The sequence below is a fragment of the Sinocyclocheilus grahami genome, unplaced genomic scaffold (assembly GCF_001515645.1).
Source record: "Sinocyclocheilus grahami isolate Dianchi unplaced genomic scaffold, SAMN03320097.WGS_v1.1 scaffold1124.1, whole genome shotgun sequence".
NCBI lineage: Eukaryota > Metazoa > Chordata > Actinopteri > Cypriniformes > Cyprinidae > Sinocyclocheilus > Sinocyclocheilus grahami.
In genome coordinates, this window is record NW_015506303.1 from 68,179 (window position 1) to 74,376 (window position 6,198).

Consider the following 6,198-nt stretch of genomic DNA (forward strand, 5'->3'; position numbering starts at 1 on the left):
TTTGTAGGCAAACATGAATGCCTTGAATTTTATGCGAGCAGCTATTGGTAGCCAGTGCAAACTGATAAACAGAGGTGTGACGTGCATTCTTTTTGCGCGTCTCGTGTTTATAAGAGCAAAAGACTTCTGATTGGCTAGTAATGTTAGTTTGGTTCAGAGTGAAAGCTGTGTTCCTCTCATACATTGGTAGGCGAACTCATGAACTCGAACGTGATATCAACAAGTGTTTTTAAATGTAGGACGACTTTTTTTACCCGCAGCCAAACACCGCACGCCGCACGCCGCACGCCCGGAGAATTTTAAGCCCTTGATTAACACAAAAAAGTTAAAAAGCATTCAAGTAGATGCTGGTGTGACCTCCCACTACTTCTTCCATTTTCTTACGTATTGTATGTTTTTCCCTTGCTGTAACTAATATGTCAACAAAATGTGCTCTGTCATGTCAAATATGTATTAAACATATTGATAATTCTGGCATTTATTTTGATTAATAATGATGAATTAAGGATACACAATGTTTCCAACGATCTACATGAGCTCCATATATTGAAGAATCTGAATTGACAGCTGACAGTGTTAATAAAATAAATACAAAGTTCTGGCATGAAACTCTAGATAGCGCAGTCCGATAGATCTCACTCAGTATGACCTAATGACATCATTATCACATGGCACAGCTGTGATAATGCCATAATCCCCTGTATCGGTAGCCAGTGAGCTTACTGCTCAACATTCAAATACTTGGCTACTGCTTGTGCTAGCAGTTTGCAGTGCATTTCAGAAACCCTCCACCTTCCCCAGCTCAACCTGTATAGATCTGCTACAGGATGATTCATGTATGCTACAGTATATGGGGGTTATTTCATGTATGTTATATGTGCAGCAGCAGTATTTCTTACATGCTCACAGCAGCATGTTGTTGATGTATTTGTAGTAGCAAGTCTCTGTACTTGCTCTGCCACAGCAGCAGTAGCAGCAGCGTAGCAGATCTGTTCTGCCAAGACCAAATACATTAACATTGTCATGTACATTACCATGCCAATCCCTCCGAGAGTTGTCATGACAAAACTAAATTTTGAATAGAATGCATCTATAAAGTGCGGTAGGGATGATGTATTTAGTTCAGTTTGTTTATAGCCTACTCATCATACTTGGTTTAAAAGAGTTTCAAATGGTATGTTTAAAAAATGTGGGCACATTATATTTTGTTGATTGAAATGTAACATTTTATTCAGGAAGTGACAGAAAATATTTCAAATCTGTACTATTAAATAAATAGTTCACTAAAAAATTTGAATTTGCTAAAAAAAATTACTCGCCCCCACACCATCCATGATGTATATGAGTTTGTTTCTTCATCAGATTTTGAGAAATGTAGCATTGCATCACTTGTTCACCAATGGATGCTCTGCAGTGAATGGGTGCCGTCAGAATGAGTGTCCAAACAGCTGATAAAAACATCACAATAATCCACAAGTAATCCACACCACTCCAGTCTATCAATTAACTTCTTGTGAAGCAAAAACCATTGGAAGTCCATTTTCACCACTGAATAAAACAAATAAATAAAAACACATTTTTAAAAATTAAAATAGAAAGGTTAATTCTGTATTTTATCTTAAAATTAAGACTTTTTTCTTGAAATTCTGACCCCCCCCCCTCAGAATTGTGTGATATTAAGTCACAATTGTAAGAAAATTTGTCTTTTTTTTCTCAGAATTAGACTTTAAAACTCACAATTGCAAAAGTTTATATGTCACAATTCTGAGATATTCTCACATAATTCAAGATGTTAACTGATGGACTGAAGTGGTGTGGATTACTTGTGGATTATTGTGATATTTTTATCAGCGGTTTGGACTCGCATTCTGACGGCACCCATTCACTGCAGAGGATCCATTGGTGGGCAAGTGATGGAAAGCTACATTTCAGCAAATCTGATGAAGAAACAAACTCTTCTACATCTTGGATGACTTGAGGGTGAGTAAATTTACAGCAAATTTTCATTATTTTGAGTGAACTATTCCTTTAACATGTTTAATAAAATATGCACTATATTATAATTCTCAATTTTTACAATTGAAACTACACTACTTCTGTCTTCTACACTCTACAAAAGTCACTTGAACCCAGACTAAAACCTGTTTGTTAGGTCTCCTCAGGCTTGGGTGTCATAAAAAATTTGTCATGAAAGTGTATGTATTTCTGTGTTTTACAGGGTTTATGCATATGGGATCAGCCCAGTTGGATTGGTAATAGAGCTGTCACGTGCCTGACAGCGAGTACTGAAATCACTTTAGGAATTTCTTCTTTTGTCAGACGACTGAGAAGTAACTCGTCACGTGGAGATGGCTGTTAGCGAGAGCCGTGGCAGTACCCCAGGAGGAGGTGAATTCTCATCCACTCTCCTCCTCTTCATCAGGTCATTAGTTCCAAACCCTGCTGCCTCACCAGCATCCCTTGGGGGAGCAGAACTAGCAAGGAGAAAGGGAGGACACTTGTTAAGAGGAAGGAGGCAGATAATCACAAAGGCCACTTGAGTGTGAACTCGACAGTGAGAATTCCCACTGTAAGAGTGTGAAAAGAAAAGAGCTACACAGAGCTATAGCACAGGAAGCTCTCCTGTCAGAGGAATGATAAAAACGTTAAAGGGATTAAACTCTTTCTCCGAGGAGGCAAAGGAGGCAGTGCTTTCTCAAATTAGTATTCAATAAATTAAAATTAGGAGAAAATAATCAGCATTACAAAAACAAAACAAGATATGTTACAGTAGTAATACACATAAACAGTAAAATAGGTATACTTATAGTTATCGTTCTTGGTATGAGCCTTAGTGGGTCGAACTATCATTGCGACGATGAATTGCAGAACTATAGTGATAAATTAAAGATGCGATGCAGAAGTTTTTTTAGTTAAATTAACAAAATTCCAAATAGGTAAAAGGTCAAATCCAAAATTAAGCTTTATATAATTTTCTAGTCATTTCTGTAACCGTAAATACTATGTCAGGATGAATGATTCTTCATTCTGCACGTTTAAGTGTCTGTTGAGTTGTACTTGCAAAAGACGACAACAAAAACCCCAAACAAATCACTGATCAAAGATAGAGTTTGTGAGAATGTCTAGCCATTTTTTACAACACTTATTTTTCTATTTTAGGGATGCTTATTTAAAATGCATTAGCCCGTGCAACGGCACATAAAATATGCATCCTTTGGACTTTTCACCTTTTCAGAATTTATTTCTTGTATAAATCAAAGGGAAATTGAGTCTTTTATGGGTAAAAACTCATCCATGTTTCATGAGGTGCCAGAAGCAAGACCTAGATAATAGAATCCCTATCACAGGCGCTTTGTGTTTGGCTCTACCTTTCCCCAGATTCCATTACATCCCGCACATTAATAGGCATGCCACATTACAGGACGGTTTCAAGTGTGCATCACCGAGAAAATGCAATAAACAATCCACTAAGCTATTGTTTTAAATTCCAAAGCATCTAGTCAGACTGCAAGATGTTCACGATTGTATAAATGAGCTCAGAATGACAACAAGATTCTACAATATTGTAGAAAACGTATGGAGCATTACGTTATTCTACTGACATGATGCTATAAGCAACAGGATAATTGTCCTGTAAAGCTCAAATGGGGCACTAGACTATGCCATACAGGCACTGTGCAAATTAAAGTTTATGTAGGTCATTTTCAGTTCAGTTCAAGTTCAGTTTCTGTAGGTCATTTTCAGAACACAGTATGTTGAAAATGCACGGTCTAAATTTGTTACTGCAACATGATTTGAACCCCCTGTTAAAAAGTTCCTCATATTGCATCATCGGAGTGTCTATTTACGCTAAGTGCAAATAGGCCACCTTGTTGACCGAGGCTATTTACACTAACTCCACCCACCAGCGTGTGATTGGGGTAGTCTGGACTACAAAAAAAAAATGATTGTCAAACCTCAGTTTCAAGTGGCATAGCGGGTAAAGCGCGTGCTGCAGTGTTTTTGACACGATCGACCCAAGTTTGAATCCAAACTTATTTTTTTCTCTCTTTTCAAATATCACATTAGCAAGGCATTTATTTTCAATAAAAATGAAGGAAACAAAAACAAAGTTGATAATAAAGTATTGGTAAGGGTAGGTGTAGGGAGGGCTTATATTGTCCCAATGATGTGGCATCCATTTACATTTAGTCATTTAGCAGACGCTTTTATCCAAAGCGACTTACAAATGAGGACAATGGAAGCAATCAAAATCAACAAAAGAGCAATGATATGCAAGTGCTATAACAAGTCTCAGTTAGCTTAACGCAGTACACGTAGCAAGTTTTTTTTTATTATTATATAATAAATAAAAAGAAAACAGCTAGAATAGAAAAAATAATAAAGCAAGCTAGTGTTAGCGGCCTTATTTGTTTTTGTTAATTGTATAATAAATAAAAAGAAAACAGATAAAATACAAAAAGAACAGAAAAGCTAGTGTTTTTTTTTAAGAAAACAAGCAGTAAATGAATAGAGTGCAAGTCAAAAAGAGATTTTTTTTTATTATTATTATTTTTTTTTTATTAGGGAACATTTAATTTAAAAGTCTGTGAAAGTGATTTTGTGCCTCTTTGGGATGGCACAATAAAGTGACGTTCACTTGCACAATGCAAGCTTCTAGAGGGCACATACGTCTGAAGTAATGAATTTAGGTAAAGGGGTGCAGAGCCAGTGGTGGTTTTGTAGGCAAACATGAATGCCTTGAATTTTATGCGAGCAGCTATTGGTAGCCAGTGCAAACTGATAAACAGAGGTGTGACGTGCATTCTTTTTGGCTCATTAAAAATGATCTTGCTGCCGCGTTCTGAATTAATTGTAAAGGTTTGATAGAACTGGCTGAAAGACCTGCCAAGAGAGCATTGCAACAGTCCAGCCTGGACATAACCAGGGCTTGAACAAGGAGTTGTGAAACACGTTCCGAAAGAAAGGGCCAGATCTTCTTGATGTTGAATAAAGCAAATCTGCAGGACTGGGCAGTTTTAGCAAAGTCAGCTGATCATCAATCATAACTCCAAAGTTTCTGGCTGTTTTTGAAGGAGTTATGTTTGATGTGCCTAACTGGATGGTGAAATTGTGATGAAACGATGGGTTTGATGGAACCACGAGCAGTTCTGTCTTGGCAAGGTTGAGTTGAAGGTGATGGTCCTTCATCCAGCAAGAAATGTTTGTTAGACAAGCTGAGATGCGAGCAGCTATCGTCGGATCATCAGGATGTAATGAGAGGTAGAGTTGAGTGTTATCAGCATAGCAGTTATATGAAAAGCCATGTTTCTGAATGACAGAACCTAGTGATACCATGTAGACAGAGAAGAGAAGTGGTCCAAGAACTGAGCCCTGGGGCACCCCAGTAGGTAGATGTTGCGACTTGGACACATCACCTCTCCAATATACCTTAAAGGACCTATCTGCTAGGTAAGACTCAAACCATTGGTGTGCGGTTCCTGAGATGCCCTTTGCCAATAGGGTTGACAGGAGGATCTGGTGGTTAACCATATCAAAAGCAGTGGACATATCCAGCAAGATAAGTATTGAAGATTTGGAATCTGCTCTTGCCAGTCTTAGGGCTTTAACAACTGACAGTAAGGCAGTCTCAGGTGAATGTCCACTTCTGAAACCAGACTGGTTGCTGTCGAGGAGGTTGTTCTGTGTGAGAAAGGCAGAGACTTGGTTGAACACAGCTCGTTCAAATTTTTTTTTCAATGAAAGGAAGAAGGGAAACCGATCTGTAGTTCTCTAAAAGAGATGGGTTAAGGGTGGGTTTCTTTAGTAGTAGGGTTATACGAGCCTGTCTAAATGCTGATGGAAAAACACCAGTGTGAATGGATATGTTGATGTGAGTGAGTGCAGGGACAACTGCAGGAGAAATGGCTTGAAGGAGATGAGATGGAATAGGACCAAGCGGTAGTAGGATGATTAGAAAGGATGGGTTTGGAGACTTCTGCCTCAGAGAGTAAAGAGAAGGATGTGAATGAGTTTATGTTTGCTGGTAAGATGTGCTTGACAGATTGTGGTGTGGAAATTGTGCACTGATGGTTTTCATTTTATTAATGGAGAATGTGGCAAAGTCGTCAGATGTTAGAGTTGATGAAGGAGGGGGAGGAGGAGGACAAAGGAGGGAGGAAAATGTTTTAAAGAGCATGTGTGAGTTAGACGAATAGT